Below are 25,067 nucleotides of genomic sequence, written 5' to 3' on the forward strand. Positions count from 1 at the left end.
CTGTGTGTGGCTGAATAACTGCAGGAAGGAAGCTGAGCCCAGAAGCGCCACCATGACACAGACACACTACACTCACAGTGTCCCCGAGTCCAGAGACAGCAGCCAGACCAGCTGTGTCACTGACATTCTAGGGAGAAGACTGGGGAAACAAGGAAGAAGAAAAAGTCTCTCTTTTTCTAAAGAAACAAATGATTGCAACTTGGAAAGGTTTTCATAGCTCTGCCCAAAACATTCAAGAAACCTAGAGTTTTTCTTAGAATATCTGTCTCAGGGGAAAAAAGAAAAACAAAACAAAACCAACAAAACATGCAACGATAGTCTAATGTCATAACATTTGTTCCTAATCAGTCCACGGCTTGCTGACTGTTTAGAACCCAGTGGAAACCTGCAATCCTGCAGGGCCACAGGAGGGTCTGTGATCTCGGCACCCCACGCAGGACACTGGCCACACAGGGCACTGGCCACGCCCCCCCTCGGAGCCACAGGCTGCCTTCCCGATCTCACTGCAGGAGGGCGAGGCAACACGCCTGCTTCTCAGCACAGCCTCTGCTCGGCTTGCAGTGAGGTGTGGTCTGACCTCTGCAAGGTGAAGGGTACGGGAAGGGAACAAGTCACTGACCATTCCCACAGACTTGAATACAAATCCACTTTTCATTCCAATCCTAAATAATTATACCATTTCCTTTTCCCCCATAAATCTATGGGTTTATTTTATAGCGAAAGCACACGTCCTCACAGGCCAAGGGCGAGGTAATCTGAACTTGGTCTCCAACACAGGAAGAATTTGGGGTCTCCTGGTAATGGACCTCAGAGTTGTCTATGGGTTTAATCAAAATATCCTGATTTCAGATACCCCATGGTACTCATCATTGGTCCAAGCACTTTCCTCATCCTTTATGTTCATGAATGACAACACAATCACAAAATTCTGAGAACATTCCATCATCCCTGGCTCTCCCCTCCAGATGCGACAGCTGCCGCTGGGGCCGTTCATCAGCATCGGGGCTTCCCACCAAGGCCACAGTCACCATGCTGCTTTCCCGTATTCGATCTGCCTGGATTTTAAAGATGCCACGAGAAGTGATGAGACCATCACCTTCAAATACTCACAGCACCTTGCATGGTGTTCTCTTGTGTTGCTACACAAGGCATCAGCAGCAACGAACACACCTGCCAAACTGTGGATCTAAAGCTAAGTGACTAAAAAAACAAAAAACACGGAGGGCTTATTATCAGTCACCCCAGTTGTGTCAAATTAAGCGAAACCTATTTTTTCATTCATAATACATTCCGATCACTGGTCCATTCTTGGTGGTTTGTCTTTCTTTTGTAGATGTGAAATCCTTTGAAATATCACTAAACACACAGGAACGAAGCATCCAGTGGTGGACGCAGATGTGAGGGGGCCACTCCACTGCTCCTGTGTAAGAACTGTGGAGCTAACTGCCTAGAGTTGCTTTCTTAGGAAATAAGTAACAAAGAGACCGCCTGTGTCCACTCTTGGGGAAGAGAGGCAAACAGTTATGGGGATCAACAGAAATACGTTTCTCCACCATCTAACCAGCACACTAGCTTATTTCTAAACAATGTAATAGCCACTATTAAGCCTAGCAGCTAATCACAAGATGTGTAACTAGTTGGGAAGACCTGCAGTGCAAGCGCCCCTCATTCAGGTGGCAGATGGTCTTTAGATCGACCCAAGTCAGGCAGAAGCGGTAAACATACATCGTGTCCCACAGCACCTAGCCGCCGCAGCACACCACGAACCCAGCCTTGTACAGCCTTCGAGGCTTGCTTTTACAAGGACACTTCAATAACCACGTAGGACACGGAAATAAAAGGGTGCTTATGCAGGGTGCAGACAGGCTCAGAATCCAAACTGAGCTCTGGCATGACATACATTCCCCACAAACTTCCTGAAGATTCCTCTGTCCTAACTGTTTCTTAGTAACCAAGGACTCACCCAAGAGCTTGATGGAAACAGACACTCAATGTACTGAGAGGACAAAGGTCGGTGCTGATCAGGTTCTCCTCACCAGGCAGCTTTGAGGAGGACAGTGTCTATAGCATCCTCATCCCTGTCGCTGTCAGTACTACATTTATTTTAAAGTACGGCAATGGTTACCACTGAGCTCACCAACAAGAAAATAAGAATGATGTCTGTCAAAAACATCTTGGGATTTTTAATACTTAACAAAATGAAAATCACATAAATGAATATAGCTTTTGCAGAGTTTGAGTATATATCCATCTTTAGTTTCCATTTTTAGTAGTGACCCATGCTGGTTTCTATTTTAATAATTTATTCTCTCATTTATTTAATTACCCGTGGAAGGGCTGATAATATCCTCATTATCTAAAGAAAAGTCAAAATGGTAAGATAATCAGGACTCCAGAACTGAAATGCAAATAGGAGAGTGATCTGTGCATACCACAGAAGGAAACTAGAGCAGACTCGGGGCTCCAACACAGAAAGCAGCAGTGAACATCTGAATCAGGAACAATTACCGTCTCGCAGCCAAGAATGTCATTACTATCTGCCCTTTGTCTTATGTCAAACCATTAAGGTAGGATTTGGTCAACCCAGTCAATTATAAGAAATCATCATTATCTGTAAATGCAAAGATCCGGAAGGACCCTAACAGCCCTGGGACTGGCTGACTGAGCCACCTGGGTCTTGCTCAGGAAGCTTCATAGACACTATGTCCCCAGTCCTAACTCCTTTCAGCTGACACATTGCCAACATGTATCCATGATGACTGTTACAAGTATCCACACATTATCTTCCCTATTCCAAAACAAAGGAAACTGAAGTGACAGAGAGGAAGTGACAGTCTTGACTGCACACCTGAGCAGAGCACACAAGCCACAAACCTCAGGGTGGGGACAGAGCTACTGTCCACTTCCTGCTGATATTATCAGCAGATGGAAGATCCGTCTTTCCTTCTCTCTGGAAATCTGCCTGGCCAATACACATACATGAATCTTAAGAAAACAGTCCTTGGGCCCGGCGGCGTGGCCTAGCGGCTAAAAGTCCTCGCCTTGAAAGCCCCGGGATCCAATATGGCCGCCGGTTCTAATCCCAGCAGCTCCACTTCCCATCCAGCTCCCTGCTTGTGGCCTGGGAAAGCAGTCAAGGACGGCCCAAAGCTTTGGGACCCTGCACCCGCGTGGGAGACCTGGAAGAGGTTCCTGGTCCCGGCATCGGATTGGCGCGTACCGGCCCGTTGCAGCTCACTTGGGGAGTGAAACATCGGATGGAAGATCTTCCTCTCTGTCTCTCTTCCTCTCTGTATACCTGGCTTTCCAATAATAATAAAAAATCTAAAAAAAAAAAAAAAAAAGAAAGAAAGAAAAGAAAGCAGTCCTAGACAACATAACAAGACTTAAGAAAACACAAAAAACAAGAGACAAAAAATGTGATGATGGGAAATGATCATGTTATAAAGAACTCATAACATTTACTAACTAGTCTTACAATTCAACATGAAGAAAACAAGAGGCGCAGAAGTGACCATGACACATGCGCAGGTCTCCAAGTAACACCGCATCAGGGAAATGCAAGTTTTAAAACTAGGATACCACCACACACCTGCTAAAATGATCAAAATTCACTACACTGCCAGCCCCAAATTCTGGGGAGGTCATGGAGCACTGGGACCATCATTGCCTGCTGCCAAGTGTAAAGACACAAGAGGACACTCTGGCCACTTCTTCCTAACACACAACACAGCAGCCCCTTGGGTCAAGACAAGATCCCACACACAGCATTTAAAGTACCGAGGTGTCATTCCAGTGATAAAACAATACACTAAGGTCCGTCCGGTCAATGGAATATTACTCAGCACAAGAAGAAAGAGTTCTCAATTCAGGGAGTGACATGCAAGAAACTTAAATGCATATTTCTTGTAAAAGAAGCCAGTTCAATTCCCAGCTGTGCCAATTCCACTCTGCTATGTCTCCACACCCAGGACACTTGATTTCTCATGTAAACAGAGTGCAATATGTGATCATGAACAACAAGAACAAAACCTTACCCCGTAAACGAAACCTCAAAAGCACCAGCATCTTCTTGTGAGCTGCCTGTAAGATGCAACAGACAAGGTCACCGGAAATCTAAATTAGCTGTGGTGCCGAAACAAAAGGAAATGACTTTGACTCTGAAATTCCTTGCACTTTTGCTCCCTTCCACCGTTTCACACATGTTGAATTTGAATCATATGGTTTTGTTTTCATTCACAAAGCATTCCTACCCTGGATACTATCTAGGACTTTTTCGATTTAATTTGAATGCGTACCCTGATATAAAACCTCTGATATAAAACCTCCACGAACAAAATCCCCAAGTCAAGAACAATAATGTTGTCGAATACTTTAGGTCCATTCCTGTTTCTACCCTGCAGAATTAGCAGCTCTAATTTTCAGCATGGAGAATAATTAAATTTGCTATGATACACACAGGGGTGGGATAAATGCAGATTTTGAAAGAACAGCCAACATTTACATCTTTCAAGGGACATTTGCAAGGTTGTGCTAAATTATTCAAAAATCCTGATTTGTGCTATATTTTAATCAGTGGCTGAAGACTGACCTGGCATATCACTTACTGATTAATATAGCAGCCAACACGACAATAAGAGATGAGTGTTACAAAAATCACAAATGTTGCAACAGTGCAGCACGTTTTGCCTCCTCTTGCTGAGGGCTCTGCAGAGAACTCACGGAAAATGAATACTATGAGAAGCTGCACAGAGTTCATATTTACGCAACACAGATTGCGTTTCCCATGATATATACTCACTGTTCATTTACTCATGTCTTTAGGAATGTAAACTATATTTAGCAGCTTGGCCAAAGTGGGAAGAGCCTAGACTTGTTTGATCCCTGTTGCATCTCCCGCTCTTCCTCTGCATATCAGTAAGGTACAGTTGGGAGAACCGCACATACTGCACTTAACACATACTTCATCGGTCTGTGCTCACCCCATGTTCTCAACTGGCAGAAAAACTGCCCCCCTACACACACTTCCCAATGTCAAGGTGACTGACCGCCACAGTGTGGCCTCTAATAAGTTGAGGCCAGTGAACTTACTAAACATCCCACAATGTGCAGGACAGTTCCACGCAACAAAGAGCTAGCCAGCCCAAAACGTCAGCGGCGCCTGGGCTGAGAAGCTGTCTGCCCTCTTGAAGACAACTCAAGTGTCGACATAGCTTTAGATTCACTGATAAGATCAGCAATATCTGTGAACATAAAAAGTGCATTAGAAATCAGAATGTCATCCAAAAGAAACGTGCCCGTATGCTCATCACAGTCAAACACAGTCAGGTAGATGAAAGCTTTATTGTCAATAAATAAGCAACCGGCGCCACTTACACAGTACAGAGCAAAAACACAGATTTCTAAATACTTGTTCTCAGTGTGCTCCCTATTCAAACGGGCATCACAATTAATCAGCTTGTGTTGGAACAGACTGTTTCAGAACTGCACTAACAATATGAATATATTACACACTCTTCACAATTAGGTCACATATGGTTCAACTTGTCTTCACTCATTTATATGTTGATTTAATTACTCATCTATTAATTTATACATAATAGTGAAGCTTACTTACTAGCCTATGAACAAAATCCTGAATATTCCTAACTTCTGCTTTTACTATTAAGCATTCACTTGGCCTGTTCTTGGAACCTCAGAGTTACGGGGTTTAATCAAAATCATTGATTCAGACACCCCAGAACACTCATCATTGGTCAAGGCATGGCACTCTTCTGCATTCAGTCAGAATTTTGTCTTTCATTCCATTTATTGAGTTGCTCACAATATGAAAAGTCAAAACCCTGGCAACAATATCCTCCAATACTGCTAAGATCTACCTACAGGCTTCTGTTCCATACACTCAAGACAGCATGTCCCTGCAGCCGGCCTGAGTGGCCCACAGATCAATGTCCGCATTGCCTTTCTCTGGCAGGATTCATCCACAGAGCCAAGACGTTTCCCTTGCGGCATTGCCTCCCCGGCGACCCTCGGGATGCACCATGGCCTTGTCCCACCAAGCGCTGGAGCTGCAGTACCCTTGCGCCGGGCTCCGCCTCCTTTGCCCTTGAGGAATCCTGTGCAGGAAGCAGGCTGCCGTGCTGGGAGGAAGGAAAGCTCCATGGAGGAGAGGACTGAGGCCCCTCAACAGCACCAAGGCCCCAGTCCTGTAGGAGCTGCAGTGGCAGGGCCCCCGGGGCAGCGGAGCTCCCAATGACCGCACCCCTACCTTACACCTTGCCTGCAACTTCACTGGAGACCTTAAGCCCAAGCGGCCCACTTGGCCTCTGGTTGCTGCCACACAGGACTAGATGACGCTTGACATCTGCTTATTGTTTTCAGCACCATGTCACTGGGTACCGCATTATGCAGCAACAGGAGACCTATACAACACAGGGGTGAAATCATCCCCAATGCTAGGACGCTTGGCACAGATGCCAAGACTGCCTGGGGGTGGGACCCAAGTCTAAACACCAGATTCATTTACATTTGAAGCATGCTATACACCAATAGCCTAGGACAATTTTGTGATATTTTTAGTGCACCTCAATTCTGACTCTGATCGGAGCTTTGAGAATGCCCTTAGTACTAGAGGTACACGGCCTGTTCAGTGAACAACCAGGAGCCCTGAGTGCTAGGGGTGTACAGCCTGGGCATGAGCAACCAGGAGCCACTTGGCATGCTCATCCTCCTTCTTTGTCTTCTTCCCACTTGGAAAGTTACCGGCGCAGTCTTGTCATCAAGCACGGGACAAAGTAAAATGCAACACTAAAAGTTTGAAAAAATGAAAAAAATCCTCCATCATGTTTAACTAATTGGTGCTAAATTGGATTTGTCATAAATAATGGTTTAGCTCCAAGATGTGTCCCTGTGTGACTTTGTTGATATATCTGGCCATTTATTCCTTGGACATAGCTGAGTGATAAACACACCATATAAGACAAGGACACACATACTGCTGCCTACGGACTCTAACCACCTTGGTCACAAAGGTTTAAAAAGAAAAAAAAAACTGTTACTATTGAATAATTAAATCAGCTGTGGCACTTCCATGCTGTGAAATAAAATGTACATTTTATTAAAACTAGAACACAAGGCCTTAACTTTTGTAATGGACTTGAGTCATAAGGGATTAGATTAATCATAACCCTTGGTTCCTATCACACTCTTGTTATTGGCTCAAAAATAACTCTACTTTTTATGCATTGATTTATTTACTGTTTGTTCATATAATGAACACTTAAATCCACTCCACACCAGAGTCATAAATGTGGCTGTTACAGCTATCTAAATACTCCCTCACCACCCAGACACCCCGGGCCCCTTCACCCTGTTGGTGTCTGCACTGCAAGGAGTGTGCCAGGAAGCGTCGAGCCAAGATTTGCCCTAATTGGCACATTCACTGGCTCACTTGTGGGATTTCCATTTAATTACTTTTAAAGATCTGCATATTCATTTTTTATAAAGAAGAATAAAACTTACCAGGGGGCTAGAACTCAAATGCATTTCATGGCACACATTTTCACTGAGAGATGATTCTAGACTTCTTTCACTTCACCTGGAGAAACAGAAAAAACGTTAGGCTTGCCTTGTGACCCCTGCTCCTTCCTGACCCAGGTTCTGCCTTTCTCCAAATAACTGGCTGGAGGAAGAACTTAGCCACTCACTCACTCACTCACTCACTCTGATACTGCAACAAGTGAGAATAAATGAGAGTGGGACCGACCCTGCTGGACATGACCAACAACAGAGCCCAGTGAGAACCAATGCACACACTCATGACCAGACATCTCCAACATGTTTCAAATGAACTACTTGGTGAACACGTCTGGATTAATGATGACTCCAGCAGGTTCACAACAGTACTAGTCCATGCCAGGCCTTCTTTTCATAAAGCAATCATTGCAACTATCACATTGAATGCAAATGATTTCTTTGTATTCTATATAAAACCAACAACCAAGCGCCCACACCAACCCAGAACAGTGACGTGGACTCGCACAGAGGACATGGGTGTCATGAACAGCAACAGGGTAAGTTACAAGACTCCAGACTTGAGAAAACAATACATAAAAAGTTTTTACTACATTGGAGACCTGCCTCATTTGCACATATGTATTTATTCTTGCATTGGTTCATCTGAAACACAATTTACAGCCACGAAGCACTGAGAAGCACATCTTGGGCTATTATTTTGTGCTAAGCTCCTCTCTCACAGGGGAGCTACCCGGGGGCATTTTGCCGGATAAATCTGTAAGCAATAGAGCATAGTCAAAACCCTTGGTTCACAGGTCTCAGGGTGCTTGTTACTACACTATACTCGACACATTATTCTTCCTTTATTTACATTTCCATATTACTTGCTCATTTATTTATTGGCTAATATGATAAATTCTCATTTAGTTAAAAGCTCCACAACACTCTTTAATGGCAGTAACAACAGTCATAACCTTTTCTGACATGGCATTCTGCAACATATACATACAAGTCTGAGTTTGGCCACATAGGACAATCAGCATCTTTCATGACAATTCAAAGCCCGCTGAGATCTATGTTGGCCCTTCAGGCAACAGACAACCAAGAACCCCAACTCTCACTCCTCCCTCAAGAAATAAACGGGCTCATCTGAACATAAAGCCTGAAAACAAATGAACCCTCCGGCAGCGTCTTCCTTGTACTTTGGTAGGGCACATGAAAATTAACCACGATCCAGTTCTGCGCCATTCTAGTCATGGCACCACGCTGGTATTTGGCTTTAGTTATGAATGTAACAGTTTATTACTGTTTATTACTGTGGAAAAATTCCGACAGCACCCATAAACTATCCTCCCAACCCAAGAACATTAAACTCCAACTATTACTTACATAAATCTTTTCTCTCCTTGCCCACAGAGGTAAAAGGCAAGACCTTTAGCATGAGGTGGTGATTGAATCAGCTGGGGTAAAATCACTGGGTGAAGCCAAATACACTTTCAAAAGGAAGAAAGTAGCCTGCAGTTAGACACTTCTTAATGCGCGGTTGCTTTCCGGTGTTAATCGTAAACTTGGATTATCTCACAAATTCACGTTCACCCGAATTATAACTGCTCACTCAATGACTTATTTTTAAATACTAGTAGTGAAATGAGAGTAAGAATATAACTCCTGTCTACATTCTCCCTACCAAAAAAATCAAACAGCTAGCAGAACTGCTCCTAGTAGAGCTCACCTCCACAGAACGGGATGAAGGGCGATGTCTGAGAAGTGTCTGTGACTCTGAGGTGCGTGCGCCTTACGCACGACCATGCCAGGTTGAGGGGTGGAGGGCACAGACTTGACCTTTGTATTTCATAGTAGCTCATCACTACACAAAACATAACAGCAGTAACAACGCCTGATCCATGGCACACCCTGAGAAGCAATCCACCTGTGACACTATTGATCATCGTTTGGGCACCTCTCTATTCGTGCATTCATTGATCCACCTACACCAACACAATCACTACGTGGAGACCACTGACATCCTGTAACGACATCCTAACAAACCTGAATCAACAATGAACTACACTCACTTCCAGGGAAAAACTAGGTCTCTGACAGACAGCAGAGTTTAAGCTTAATCAAAATGATTGATTCATACACCCAGGACTGCTTGTCACTGACCCAAGATAACCGTTTATGTACTATTGACTGTTTCCTTCCTGCTTTTACCAATTAAAAAAGACCACAAACAAATAAATCACAAAAACCCAAAAAAAGCTCTCAGACTCTCACAGGCAGCTGTGTCTAGGCTGACTTGCCACAGAGCTGCTAGCTGGCCTCAGCACCACACATACACATCAGTCACTGACCTTGCCTCCTGCTGTTCCCGCACAGCAGCACCTGCTGTCCTGGCCCGCAGCTGGAATGCGGACAACCCTGCATCCTCAGAGATGCTTCTCCTCAAGAATTGGAAAACCTTGACTCATGTCGGTAAAAATGCTTTCGTAAATCCATTGCAAAAATATAATGGGCTGCTAAGCAAAACGGGAAATGAAAGTAACACCCCTGACTTTGTTTAGAATGGGCTCCAGTTAGACCAAGATGCATTCATCTTAATCCACGGTTCATTAAACATCGGCAATATTGGCCCATGCACACAATCCTCAGATTGATTAAGCATCCACGTACTGTGGAATGGTTAAATCTAGTTAATGGAGCTATCCGTTACCTCGATGAGTCATTTTTGTCATGAAAACAATTACCATCCAGTCTACTAGCATTGTTTGGTCTTATTTATGTTTGTAATAACCATTAATTCCTGTGAAATAAATCAAAGAGAATGAAAACGAATAAGCCGCCCCAAATGCAGAACACAGGCGCTGTTACTTACCCAAGTCATTCGGCTCCGTAGCCACAGAATTCACACCCACAGCCATTACCACAAGACAATGTATCGGTCACATTTCACATACTCAGTCTCTGCAGTGGAAAACAGACTTTTAAGCTCAGGGAAAAAGCGAGAAATTGGAGTTCTAACAGACTTAACCCAGCTGCAGTGGAGACGGCAAGCACATGACTAGCCTCTCACTAAGTTTATTAACTTCATTAATGATAGCATATACAATGAGAAAAATGAAGATTCCACACTCTAAAATCAGACTTAGAACTACACCCACTCCATCTGCTTTCTATCTAGACATTAACCTCCCACGTAGCGAAGGATTTGGAATCACTTCCTGCACCCAAGCTGAGCAGGTGAACATCTTCTGTTCTTGATAATGGCCACTGGATGAATTTGCTCATATGTTCATTTACTCTCTGAATAACTTGTTCATATTTCCATCTTCCCATGGCAAATGCAAAATGGTCTAACGCACTGTGACAGATAACTATCTCCATGTTCTCTATGAAAATGGACAGAACGTAGTTCCCGTCCAATGATGTGGAAATGAGGACAACAGAGCACTTACTAATCAACTTTTTAGATGTGACCAATCATCGGGCTGGCACAGTGTCTCAACATGCTATTCCAACATCCCATATGGGCACTGCTTCATATCCCGGCTCTCCCATTTCCCATGTAACTCCCTGCCTATGGCTGGGAAAGCAGTAGAGGATGGCCCAAGTCCTGGGGATCCTGCACCCATGTGGGAGACCAAGAAGAAGCCAACTAGGGAATGAACCAGCAGATGCAAGATCTTTTTCTCTGTTTCTCCGACTCTGTGTAAATCTGTCTTTCCATTAAAAATAAATAAATCTCGAAAACATGGAGAGTCACTAGCGTCACTGGGTCTCTTCGCTTCCTTTACAACACCGCCACCAGTACTCGTGAACGTGCATACTCTGCAAAAGAGCTCTCAGGAACACTAACATCTGCCGTGGACTCAACACTCACAGGAAAACCGGCTGTTTTTTCCTAATGAAACTCACTGAGTAGAACTCATCAAATCATAACACGTTCTTAGCGCTTGCCTGTGCTCAATCTTCTTTCAGTTAGGTGGTTCTGTAATCCATTTATTGCTTCCCGTTTCACCTCTCAATAAAATGACCAGCACCAATGCTGCAAGAGGAGCAACATCTGCCTGTATTCGTCGGGGTGCTTCTGAGCCATGGCCACAGCCTGGCCCTGTCTGCCCGCGGGGTCAGCCATTCAGGGACAGGTTAGGAGGTCGTGTCCATCTGACAACACACTCTCACAACCTCTCCCAGGTGCTAGTCCTGTTTCTTTGCTGATTGCTGCCTCTAGGCCTGCAGAGGACAGGATGCAGCACCTGTCCCACTGAAGCTGGAGCAAGGGACCCAGGTGTTCCTAGAGGATCCTTGGAGTTATAGACCCCAGCACACTTGCTCTTGATTTAAGCTTAGGGCTGTTTTCCTTTATTTATGTATATATTTGTGTATTGATCTGCTAGCTGATTCACTAGCAATTACTTAATCAATGTGCAAGAATTGAAACAAAGCAAGAATTAAGTTCTACAAGTCAGGACTAACTTCTTTGATTAAGCTGGTTTCTACCGGAATGGACAGGTTAAGTCCAAGGGGGGGCGGCCATTGTGCCTGCACTCCACGCTCCTTACGTCCTGTCTTGGCCCCTATTCTTAAGTCTTTCTTTGATTTGTTCAAAATTATAAATGTTAACTAAAGGACATCCAGGAACCTCTCATTTCACTTTACTTTTTTTCCCTAGATTTCCTTGGTTTTTGTTTATTTTTTCTTCTCCCAATAAGCTAGAAAACCAAGTCTTCATTGAGGACGAAACACAAAAAGTAGTGAAGAAAAAAAATCAATTGAAAATGAATGAGGCACCCTTTCTTTTTAAAATTTGCCTGTACATGTATGTGAATTAATAATGTAGAGACTGACTCACTTGGAAAATAGCAATCAATTACCACTAGCCATTAAAACCTAAAACCAAGACTCCACACTCTCATGGACCTCTGACAATTAGCTCCTGGCCCACACTGGGCAACTTCCACAGTGGATCCCAGTGGATCCCAGTGGATCCAGTGGAATCCACACCGGTCAGTCAGCACCTTTGCTCCAGGCTGCAGCCCCTCCCACTGAATGCCTTAATTGGGTATTCACTCATTTAATGATAAAAGACTGGGAGCATGCCACTAACCCAACACAACAGCAGTGACTCTGACACTCACTTGCTCATTGGCTCCTAACCTGAAGAAATGAATGTGCTTATACTGTACGATTGTGGTGGCCCACTATAACATGTGAGATAATGCTTGGTTCAAGCTGGTATTGTGAGTGGTTCCTTTAGCACACTATCTCACTTTCTTATTCACTTATTGACATGTTCCTGACTCATTTGTTGCTTGGATAGTTGATGTTACAATCAACACTGCCGACTGAGCAAAGCATGAACAACCTATGACTGACTGTCTCGGAGGACTACAACAGTGCAGCAGAAAAAAATAGAACACAATATCCACACACCTTTACTTCTGAGTAGCTACATTTTTTTCAAAACAAAAAGAAACAGGCAACCTTGGCTCTAAGTGTTTATTATCTAAAATCCTAACACTACAGTCTTTGAGCAATAAATTTAAATATACAAAATTTAAACATCTGTTTTAATAAGGTTTTGTCAACATCTTGCATTTATTTCAAAGTGAGTTTTCTAAGTTTAGTGTTCTGCGTGCACATCCTCCCTCAACTGGACAAGTCATACACCAGGTGCCCGTGAGCATCCTGGCCAGTGAGCACTGTGCCACAGAAGCAATGCACAGGCTCTGCTCTATAATGAGCTATCGATACTCTCGATATCCAGAAACCCACACTTGTCATCCACCCATCTTTAGCTGTCTTTCTCCTAAGACATCTATATATCAGAGATGACACAATGAGCTATTACGAACCCATCACTTCACTCTCCGGTAGAAGAGGGGTAGCAATTTCCAGTCTTCCTGAGTCACCTTGCCAGTGAGTAACAGCACAGATTGTTATCAGTGGAGACTGCTGCATTCAACAATCGCATAAAATTAATGTGGAATGTTAAAATGTCAGTAACACCACGAAAATGGCCTAATTGTACATTGTTAATTAAATTGTGCTGAATTCTAAAACTTCTGGTCCTTGGTTCATGTCACATTCTCACTCATGGCTTATGCACTTCCTGTGATATTTTGGATATATTAAGGTAAGAGTTCAGTTTGCTGCAAAACAGTTGAAATTCACGCATATGTATAGGGGAAGGATCTTCAAACAGTTCATGGGAAATGAATACTGTGAAAAAACGGCATGGATTTCAGAAAACTTTTTGCTGTAAAATAAACCTGTCTTTAATTTCATGCAGCCACAGTTTTACAACCCCCCCATCAGGCTGTTGGTATCTTTTAGACAATAGCCAACATCCACAACCAAAACATCAAATAATGAACAAGAACTTCACCCCGTAGGTCCTCATCAACTGTATTGTCTTTATCCACCTGTCTGAAAACAGGTATGGGAAGGATGAAGATACCTGACTTAAACATCTAAATGGACATCAATGACAAAGTTACTGGGTTGCCATAATCCTTCCCAAGCCCCACCTCCTCACTGGCCCATGGTTGATCTTCCACCTCAGTGTTGACCCACAGTAGGCAAACCATGTCAACTGACTTCATCAGGTAACAGCTGTCGTCAACACCACTGACGAGGCCTCCTGGAACAAGCAGCAAGCAGCCGCCACTGCACACGTCCACTGCACACGTCCACTGCACACGTCACTGCACACGTCACTGCACACGTCCACACACCACAGAGACACTCGCGCTGCTCATCATTTTCTAGTGGTAAATACCCAATAATGCAATACCACAAAAACCACTCTCTGACAAATCAAATAAGATGTTAAAAGTAACTTGGGATCTCATCGCATAAACACACTGCAAACATAAACATTAGAGAAATGTTCACAGACTTGGCAGTACACAGAACCAATGATGAAGTCTGTCATTTCATGAGTCAAAAGCCTGTGGCCAATGCAACTGTTCTAAAGGACCAGATGCACTATGAAGCTGTGTCACGGTATATTACATGATTACTTCATAATTACCTCTCTTTAATTAATGGACTTATTTATTCATATTTAATTTACCCAAAAGCCCTGTGAACCAACCACCAACACAACACACTAATACAGCAGCCACTCATGAACTTGTAACAGCTTAAGCATAAATTAATAAAAATGAAGCCAAGCAAATACGCAGCATTTCATGTACAGGCGCCAGCGGCCACATGTGGACACAGCTCATCCTGTATTGCAGGGGGTTCCACTGGACAGGGCTGGGCATGGCCCTGACCCGCAGGTAGGAGCCCAGAGCTCAGGATCCCTGATTCATGAAATGTTTGTCAGGGTTTCTTCTGACTCTAATTTAATGTTTCTAAAGAATTTTAAATGCATAACCATAAATCTAACCTCTTATTCCACAAGTAGAACACTAACATTCTCTTTCATCTTCCTTTGTGCTTCTTGCCCGAAGAATAAACAGCCTAGATCTTTATTTATGAGTAGATGTTGAAATAAAGTGTGTACATGTACACAATAAAATGTAAAACAGCTGTAAAATGGATGAGGCAGGCCAGATTATTTTTTATATGGTCAGGGAGACAAAATTAGATTAACTACAAGCCTTTTATCCTCGGACTACTCTCATCACCAGTACATGCTTCGTCTTTTATTTATTTTGTACCTTTATGCAATTACTTACTTATTTTTAGGACTCAAATCAACATCCAACACAGCACCATGCCAGGATAAGAACACAGACTACCTCCTCACACATTTCTGACATGGATCTTGGATGTATAAAATAGGGAAGAACAGTAAATTTCGGCATAAATGGCATTCCATTTTCCTCTGACTTTGGCTTGAGGTCTCTCTTAAAGAGAGCAGCTACAGATCTGAGCTTTACCTGACACTTCCCTGACACTGCATGTCTTACCTGGGACCAGCAGTCCCGCTCCTTGGCAGGTGCCCAGGGTGCACTTGTCTGATCAAGTTCAGCTGATTCCAGCCAGGACAGCCTCTATCTAGGAAATTGCTGGCCAGAAAACAAGTCAGACAGTGTGTCACAGAACAGGCAACACAAAGGAGGCAGTTGCCAGCAAGCACACAGGGCCTGGGAAGAAGCAGGATGGAAAGAGCCTTTCCTGGGTTCCTGAGACACAGCCCAAACAGGCTTATTCCATGGAGTTTAACCAGTGGGTGTCGAGCAGGCCAGGACAGCCACCCAGCCCATGTGCAGTGGAAGGCCATGAGGCATGTCAGCTGGGCTGCATCTCACTGAGCTATAGAGGAAGTCGCCAGGACACTCTACACAGCATGGGCTGCAAGCATGCAGACAATGCGGAAAACTAAGACCTGGCCCAACAGGCACTGAGTCTACTGTTAGTGTGAGGAAAGTGAATCATGGCAAGGTGCTGCAGCATTGAGGATTCTCAATCCACTATGAGGAGGAGGATCATCTCTCTCTAATTTGCTCATTCATTCATTCATGAAAACACTTGAATAAAAAAGAAAGCTGGGGACAGATAAATATCAACCAGTCCCACTGGGTCTGCCACCTGTCTCAACTCTACCTCCAATCCAATTTCCCTTGGGCACCCCAAGGTGCCACCCATGGGGAAGACAGAGGTTGGCGCTGGCTCTGGCCTTGGCTGCTGGGGGCATTGGAGAGCAAAGGAACGGATGAAAGGCATTTCCTCTCTCTCTCTCAGTTTGCTTTTCAAAGAAAGTGTTTTTCAAATCGAAAGTTTAACCAGCCTACACAAAATTGTACCTCACAATTTAAAATTCAAAATAAAAATATATTTTAAAAAGTTTAAGAATATCAACTATTACTTACGTTTTCATCACATATATGTTCTCTGCCTGTGTAAAACTCCAACTCCTAAGAAATTATTCAGGTAGGTGAACTGTGGTGTGTGCATCCTCTGCAACAGAAAATAACCATCAGATAACACTGGATCCTCAGTAATCACCCACAACTGTGTGTAAATCAGTTTATGAGATGTTACCCTCAGTGAGCTATACTTAGCCCCTTAGCGATCCTTTTTTAACAAGTCAAGCAAGAAGACTCGGGAATCCTATGCCACATCTGACAGTCCCAGCAGCTGGTGTGCCCTTGTGAAGCTTTCCAGGGAGGGAGCAGCATCCCACTCTGCTCACAACCCTAGTGCATAAACGAGCTGTCGATGTTATGAAAACAAACGAACAGCACCCGCCCGCTCACACCTGCTCACTCTCCATGCACTGTCGGCATCAGTGGATGCCTGGTCCTGTTCCATCTCACATAGGCATGCTTACCCTTATTTTTATAAATCCATAGCCACACATGAACCCATCAACCACAACAAAAACAAGAACAAAATGAGATACAACACATGATATTTGTGGAGACCTACACAGAAAGAGCCTTCAAGAATTTCATGGGCCTGGTGGCATGGCCTAGCGGCTAAAGTCCTCGCCTTGAAAGCCCCGGGATCCTATATGGGCGCCGGTTCTGATCCCGGCAGCTCCACTTCCCATCCAGCTCCCTGCTTGTGGCCTGGGAAGGCAGGAGAGGACGGCCCAATGCATTGGGACCCTGCACCCGCGTGGGAGGCCCGGAAGAGGTTCCAGGCTCCCGGCATTGGATTGGCACACATCGGCCCGTTGCGGCTCACTTGGGGAGTGAAACACCGGACGGAAGATCTTCCTCTCTGTCTCTCCTCCTCTGTGTATATCTGGCTGTAATAAAATGAATAAATCTTAAAAAAAAAACCAATTTCATGGAAAATGCATATAATAGGGCAAAAATCTGCGTCAAGATAGACTCATGCAGTAACTGCTTCTCCACAAATCAAGTGAAGCACATCTTTGTGTATGCAGACAATATTTGTGAAATATCTAGTTGTTTGCTTCTTTGTTCATTTTTCACACCGAACAGCCTAGCAATAGTACTATTTGTTTTTTTATGTGGCGACAGGCTCAGTGGGACTGATTGATGCTACTGTCATGGCTGATCTGTGCTTGGCCATTGATTTTCTTTGTATCTGTTCATGTGTAGTTACACAAGGAACACCCATGCACCAGCCGCCCAGCCTCCAACCAACACTGACTCTTACCACCACAGGTGGGTCTGAGGCTTGCTACCATGGGTCACAAAAGCAAAGTCTCCATCCTTGTGTCTGCTCTGCACTCTCCATTCTGCAAACACAAGGCAGATGCTAAAAAGCCTGACAAAACCCGAGTCTCATCAAACCACCAGGAGCTGAGCAAAACAAGTCCCATCCTAACCTCTGGCTTCAAACTCGGCGTCACCATTGGCCCAGCCACCAACAGTCACCGACTTACTTTCAATTCTATCACCATGAGCTGCAGTTGTTCACCACCCTAACTTTAAACAAAGCCAACGACCATCACAAGCACCTCTCCCGATGGAGGAACTGCCCTCCATGGAGGAGTAGGAATCCTCTCTTGTTCTGGGGACAAGTCTCACTGTGACTCCCTCCCCTTACTTTTCAAAGGCCATGAACAGAGACGAAGCCAGCAGTAATCCAGAACAGAAATGCTGATTAGCGCCTTACCCAGAGTGGCTTAGCACAGCATGCAACTGTCCCCACGAGAATGAACACTAAGCCTCAGTCCACTAGGCCCTCTCCCACGTGGTCACTCACTTACTCATCAAGCACACTCAACTGCACAGCCAGATGCCCAAAACAACACCTGTGTGTATGCTGAAAAGGTATTATCCAAGGGTCAGGGGTTCTGGACCTCTGCAGGAAGTCACAGCCAGGAAGCCAGCAGCATGAGGAAGGGCATGGGGTAGAGCACAGACAAGACACAAACCCAGCCTCCCACAACCTGAGTGTGTGCTGGAAGCTGTGTGCTCAGGGCCACGAGGCTGCAAAGCCCACGGCACAGCAGGAAAGCCAACAGCCCTCTCTGTGCCCATTTCTCTGCACTCACAATACCTGCCCCAGCAGGGTCAGGTATTAGTTCTGTGCTCCGAGAATCCTAGGCGACACCCATGCACCGCACTGGCACCCTACCCAGGTTGTAGCACCCGAGCTGTGGTGCTAGAGAGCAGGTTCCACGCCAGCAGGCACTCATGAGCTGTGCAACTGCAGAGAAGTGACCCAGCTTTTCTGTCTTGAGCCGCATCTTACGCAATTTGTAGTGAGGATGACAGGAACTATTGGCCGGCCCTCAAGAGCAATCATGTGTGCCCTGCTGCCTGGCTCCCCGCTCGCCTCCCACTTGCCACCTTGTAAGCCATGCAGCCAGTCAGAGGAGACAAAGGTATGTTGACGCTCAGGTAGAAGCAAGGGTTGTGGAAAGGATGGATCTTGGGCAAGAAACTGCTGGGAATCTGTTCTTTTATGGGGTGGGTTGGGGAGAACATGGCATCAAAGCTTAAACATGTGCCCTGGAAAATAAAAATCCAACTAAGGGGTTTGCTTTGGAACATGAAATTCCTTTTCATAAAATAAGACTGTGCCATGAGATGCTGGATGCTCCAAATGTTCTGCCAAGAACAAAGAGCCTCCATGCCAATCCTGACAAGCAGGGCACGGCTGGCTTCCTTCTTCCTACACTGGTCCCGGGCAGCTACCAAAAACTACCAGAAACATAGGCCTTGCATTGACTCGGGCACGGGAAAATCATCCTGGGTGTAGCTACATGTCCAACGCTAATGTTATGTGTAATGTCATGACAATGTATACTTGAGCGGCAACAGGCCAGGCTCCTCCTCAGGCCTGCCTTTCCTTGAGGTAAGCTCTTCCTCTCTCAGGCCTCTACTGGCCACACTCCTAGTGGCCTTCCCGCCCTGCAGGTGAACCCACTACACAGAAGGGATTACAAGCTGGGACATCCTGACCCCAGGACATGGCATTCACAACCTGCTTCTGCACCTTTCACCTCTGAGCCTCAAAGTATGAACCGGACCGAGACCCATGACAAGCTGGTGCTGACAAGTGCACCCTTGATGCCAAGTGACACACTGACACGGCGGCAGACACAGACCCTCCCAAAGGCCTTTCTTTTTGTCTCCTTCCCTCCTGGCCCCCCTCTACACCAAAAAAATAAAGTGTAGAGGATGAGGCAGTGAACAAAGTGCATGGAATCCCCTGCAAGTGAATGCTGATGTGAGTGCACACAGGAAGAGACAACACAAATGTGGGGTCGGAAATGGAAAAGAGTGGGGAACAGCAGCAGGAAGTGGCCCGGAGTAGAAAGTGGTGATGCGTGACAAAAACATCATGAGTCCTGGACACTGAGTCCCAAGCAGTTAAAAGACATACTGGTGGTCGGTCAGCCAGCCAGGAAAGTCAGAGACTCAGGAGTATTCCAACGGGGCCCTTCCCTCTCTCTCTGTAACCAGAGCTCATAGCACCTGGTCAGAACTTTGTGCTTCTGTCTCAAGGAGTCCCATTCAAACAAACCCAAGACCCGAAATGACCTCTCTATGGGGACCATCACAAACAAACATAATTTCACTTGTAATGAAATGTTTACTGCATGCTGGCCATGTAGAAAGCATGCGCTCAAACCCTTCAAGTGGCTGAGTCATGAAATCTCCAGGTATCCATTAGATACAGCTCCAGGGCAACTTCCTATTACAACTGGGGAAACTGAGGCACAGGGAGTGAAGACCACATCCAAACAAGCAGTAAACAGCAGGGTTGGGAAGGACTCTTCAGTTTCCCTGATGGGTGCACCCAAAAACAGGCTCTCAAAACCCAACTGCAAAATAGAAGCCCACCTGAGGGGCTAAATATTCACTGACCCTTTGGCCCTCTGTCTGATCCCCTCTCTCCTTGCTTTGTGCTGCTTACAGGTGCTGGAGTCACTTTCACATGTGCTTCCATTGGCACATGGAAGAAATGTGAGATACTGGATATCTGATGAACTATACCTCCTGGATGCCAATGACAGGTGTGGCCCTTATTTAAGTGATAATTACAAGTAAGACATGCTAAGGAAGCCATTCCTTGAGAAATGCAGCTAAATTTGATTGGGTAAGACATTCGGGGAACCAGGAGGGTGAGCCTGACGTCAGTAAGCTCCTATTTTTCAAGCAGGGTCGTGAGGAAAAGGAAATGGTCCTGGGTATAAACTTCAAAGGCAAGAAAGCTGGGGTTCAAATTGTGGCTCTGCATTTGCTTCCTGCATGAGGCTTGGGCGGGCACCCAGTACTCCTAACCTTAACTGTCCGACTATTCATCAAGGATGACAACTGCTATAGGGGAGGGTGGAGGGTTCTGACCTGGAGGAAAGAGAAGCAGGCCAACTGACAGCAAAGTTCCAAGTGTGTGCTAGGGGCCTCAGGGACTCACCTCATAGGACAGTTGGTGTGTGAGCACCACTCACAGAGCCAGCACCAGCCACCACCACCTAGAACCCCAAGTTGACATCCCACCTGTTATTTGCAAGAGCCCTGTGAGCCCATTGGTATACTCAGAGTCAGAACAGAAGGCAGGAGCCACACCAGCCAGCAAGCTCTATCGACTAGAGATCTCTCTTGACACATCAAGCAAGATACACTCACCCACCATCTGCACATCCACTAACCTCCCCCATGCCACTCCTTCTACTGATGCCCGCTGCAGTCCTCCATCCACCTATGAAACAGCCAGCATTCCATGTCTCTGTTTTCAGAATAAGCAAAACAATCTCCTGTTCCTGGGCCAGTCTTGGACTTGTCCCCTCCATCTGTACCATGTGGGGAGGTGAGAGTCGGCTGGCAGAGGAGGGTACTGAGGGTTTAAGGGGCATGAGAACTTGTCAGTTCCTGGCCTCTGTACATGCTCACCAGGTGTCTACTCCCTCTGCAGGCTGGGAGGAAACCTCTGCCTTCTGCCATGTTCCGGGGGAGGGGGGGTGTTCCCGGTGGCACCCTGAGCAGGGCTGGAGTCAGGTAGCTCAAGACAGGGGGCACCACAGAGCACAGGTTGGCATGCTGTGGATATCCTTTTGTTTGAGGTCCAAGCCGCTGCTATTGGGCAGGAAGGTCCACAGGGTGCCCAACACATGCACTGCTTTCACCCTTGTGCCAGGTTGTGGGAGATCTGGACAGCAAGCCACCCCTGTTTCCTGGATGGTTGCTAGCTGGGTTTGGCCATGCCACCGTCCCTGCAGCCCCACTCCCTCTCAGAGCTACTACTATGGCTGTGTCGGGTACACACTAGATGCAGGACTGGGGACTCAGCAACATGACCTGCCTGACATGCTCTCAGTGACCCTAGGAGACACTCAGAATTTGCCTTATTTTCAGAGAAAAACAAAGCAAGAAAGAAGGCAAAACTACCCAAGGTCTGCATTTCTCGCTAGTATCCGGGCAGACATCCAAGCCCTGCACCCACAGCTTCCCTCCCCTCCTAGAACCCCCACGCCTCCTGAAGAAAAGGGATCTGGACGTTGATTCAAATGCATCACCAATAAAATAAATTTATGAGTCAATCAGGAATATTAGAATGCTGGCTAGATGCTGGATGGCATTAAGAAAATGCTGTTAGTCTTTTAATTTTGATAATGGTGCTGTGGTTACATTTGTAAGGGAACTATAAAGCTGATGGAGATGTCAGGGGAGTGGTGCGACAGTGGCAGCAGGCCTGGAACCATCCTAAAGGCAGAGGCGGGCTAGGAATGACCAGAGTTGCCAAGGGGCACCTGCAGGTCTGAGCCCACCATGCGAGTTGGGATGTGATGGTGACTTTAAATGATATGACTCATGTGGCGACTGAAAAAGTACATACATTCTCTGTTCTTTTGGGCTGTTTGAAAAGCCCTGCAATGAATGAACAGGGAAACATAAAGTGAAAGAGATGAGGGGGTAGGAAAGGAGAGGCGGGGGTGCAAGGGCGACCCAATCTGGTGCCTCCCAGTCCCCATGGCACCCAGGTTCTGGGCTGTCTCTAAGAGGGTCAGGCAGCAAGACAAGTCCTCGTGGGATCTCCGCTGGTGTTTAGTCCCTGAATCCCCGCACCGTCCCCCCACCCGCCCTCCCCGTCACCTTAGACCCACTTCCAGACTTAGGGAAAGATCCTGGGGTGGCCAGATCAGCCAAGCTGGGGAGCAACCAACAGTCTGCTTCTCCCCACCGCCCCCCCGCCCCGCGCCATGCCTCCAAAGGACAAGAGTTAGTGCTTTTGCTCCAAAACTGTGTGCCAAGCCGCCAGCCCTCCACGCCTAAGCCCCCTGACCCCGCGGCCCGCCGCCCCCACTCTTCCTGCCGCTGCGGCCCGGGCGCCCCTCTGCCTTCTCCCAGCGGCTTCCCGGGCGCACAGCCACCGCGCCGCCCGCCGCCAGCGCTCGCTGCTCGGCTCCGCAGAGCCTCCGCCGGACAGCTCGGCCACTCGCGACCCTCTCTCTGCAGCCCTCTCTCTGCACCTCCCTGCAGCCGGCAGGGGCGAGGGGCGCAGCCCACAGCCCCTCCGGCCACCCCGCGCCCGTCCGAGCGCCGCCGCGGCCGCCACCGAAGCAAAAGCGCTCAGGCTCTTTCGACTGGCTCCCCCTCCTCAAAACTGTGGCCCAGGCAGCCCCCTTGTGGCACTTGGGGGCGCCACAGACTCTTGGCTGGTGTCTGAAGAATTCAGACTGGCTGATTCCTCCGCACCGTGAGTTGGCACAAATCTTAAGTGGCCCAACTCCTGCCCGATGCAGGGGCCAGCTGGGCAGCCTGTGAGGAGGGGGCGTCTCTCCCCTCGCCAGACAGCCCGACCTCGGCTCACGCGCGCTCCCCACCCCCAGCCCCGGGAAGGCAGCAGCAGGGGGAAGGGGAGCAGACAGGTGTTTGGCTGCTGTGGCAGGGGCAGGGGGGAGGTCGCGGGGATCGGGGGGGGGGGGGGGTTTATCCTGGGATGAAAGCTAGCTTTCATTTCAGCCCCGCAGACGGGAAACTGAGGTGCAAGGAGGCTGGGGTGCCCCGTGTGTGAGCCAGTAGGGGCTGGGGGGGGGTCCTCTCCGGGTCGAGATAGCTGGGGCTTGGGAGGGAGTCTTTTTCAGAGGCGTGATCGGGGCGGGGGGGGGGGCAGCTGTGCTGGAGACATAGCTGCTCCCCACAGCCAAGAGTGAAGCCCCGGGGGCCTCAGGAGCTGACCCTCCCTGCCAGCCAGTCCTGCGGGCGCCCTGGAGGGCTCCTTTGCTCCTCTAACTCACTGTCCATCCAAACAAGCCCCAGCCCTCCCCCCGCCCCGCATCTCCCTCTGCTATCCGCGTGCAGCCAGGCACAGCCCTCCCCACAGCAGGCTAATAATGCCATTTTCATAAGCCTCTGCCCATAGGTGCTACCACCTAATTTTGAATCTGCCCTTCAAACGGATTGGGCCACAGCGAGCTGGGATCTCCAACACCGCTGGGAGGTGCTTGCAGCTAATCAATCCTTGCCTGCCCACCCACACCCCCCAGTGCTTGCACAGCCTCGCTGAGCCACTTCAGCAGCAGGGTGTGCTGGCGAGCCTCACAGAGACTGGGGTTCCGTCCCGATCCAATCTTGCACAGGCGCGTGGACGGTGAGGATGGTTCTTGGCTTTCGGGGCCTCAGTCTCTGCATCCATCAAATGGGGCTCATGATCCTGGCATTTGGGGTTCCTGCCAGCAGAGTCCAGGCAGACAGCCCAGCTCTGGGCTTGGCTCCTGGAGACTGCTCTGTGCATCTCAGCTGTTGTATCCCCACTGGATCACCTTGGTTTACACTGACTCACTCCCTGTCTTCTCTGTTTCCCCACCAGACTGACTGAGCCTCGAGCACAGGAAGCCAGCCGGCATCGCCTCATCCCCAGCCTCACATTCAGGACTGGGCCCGGGGAAGGTAGGTGCCTTGGGGACTGAACTTGTGGAGGGCAGGCTGTGTCCCCCAGCCTAAGGGAAGCCCGACCCTGCTGGCTCTCGGGCACCAGCCCTCCAACCCCAGCTCTGCTGCCCCTCATGCTTTGCCTGGCTCCCTCGTGCTGTGATCTGTCATGTAGACGCTGTGACTATTAGGGGCAGATGTGGACTGCGAGGGTCGTTTCTGCCACCTACCGCATCTACTGTGAGTTCCGCAGGCCAGGGGCTGCCTGCGGCTGACTTGATTTGTGCGGGAAAGCCAGTAGAGGCTTCTGTTTGTATTCCGCTCAGGATCTCCCCAGGCGGGGCTGTGCTGTGCTTAACACTTGTTACATGCATCCTCCCTCTCCACCCCCCGCCCCCGCACCCTGGGTCCCGGGGCAACCTGGCAAGCATGCAGGAGGTGCCAGCTGTGTGCTAGCCTACTCTGCCCTCCCCAAGTCCTCACTTGAAGCCTTTGCGGGGAGACTGTCATCTCCATGCCACAGGGGAAAGCCAAGACTTGGAGAAGCAAAGGGAGCTGCTGGGTCTGACGGCGAGTGCAAGTCCAGCTACTCAGGCCTGGCTCGGGAGCCCCCAGCCCTACTTAGCCCCAGCAGCTGCTGCTGCTGAGCAGGGCCAGCCCACCCATGGCTCCTGCGGAAAGGCCAGGGGCGTTTGCATAGAGCCTGTTCTCGCTGGGAACTGATGAGGGGGCATAAAGAACCCAGGGACAGACAGAACAGCCCCCAAGGAGAGCACTGCACCCAGCCCTGGG

The 25,067-nt window shown here is 47.6% G+C and overlaps 1 long non-coding RNA gene and 2 other non-coding genes across 4 annotated transcripts; all 3 read right to left on the reverse strand.

Moving 5' to 3' along the window:
* Positions 1-800: 800 nt before the first annotated feature.
* LOC118759852 (small nucleolar RNA SNORD113/SNORD114 family) lies at positions 801-877 on the reverse strand. The gene has a single exon (XR_004996429.1). It is a non-coding gene; the product is annotated as a small nucleolar RNA SNORD113/SNORD114 family (small nucleolar RNA).
* Positions 878-4,037: 3,160 nt separating this feature from the next.
* LOC131478041 (uncharacterized) lies at positions 4,038-15,544 on the reverse strand. 2 transcript variants are annotated; one of them, XR_009244275.1, is made up of 5 exons: positions 15,441-15,544; positions 10,391-10,479; positions 7,522-7,597; positions 5,092-5,243; positions 4,038-4,125 (listed from the first exon to the last, which is right to left on the reverse strand). It is a non-coding gene; the product is annotated as an uncharacterized LOC131478041 (long non-coding RNA). The 2 variants fall into 2 exon arrangements; XR_009244274.1 differs by lacking the exons at positions 4,038-4,125; positions 5,092-5,243 and adding an exon at positions 5,365-6,140.
* On the reverse strand, positions 5,689-5,760 carry LOC118759853 (small nucleolar RNA SNORD113/SNORD114 family). Its single transcript, XR_004996430.1, has one exon. It is a non-coding gene; the product is annotated as a small nucleolar RNA SNORD113/SNORD114 family (small nucleolar RNA).
* Positions 15,545-25,067: the final 9,523 nt, after the last annotated feature.

Source organism: Ochotona princeps, chromosome 26 (assembly GCF_030435755.1).
Source record: "Ochotona princeps isolate mOchPri1 chromosome 26, mOchPri1.hap1, whole genome shotgun sequence".
NCBI classification, from domain to species: domain Eukaryota; kingdom Metazoa; phylum Chordata; class Mammalia; order Lagomorpha; family Ochotonidae; genus Ochotona; species Ochotona princeps.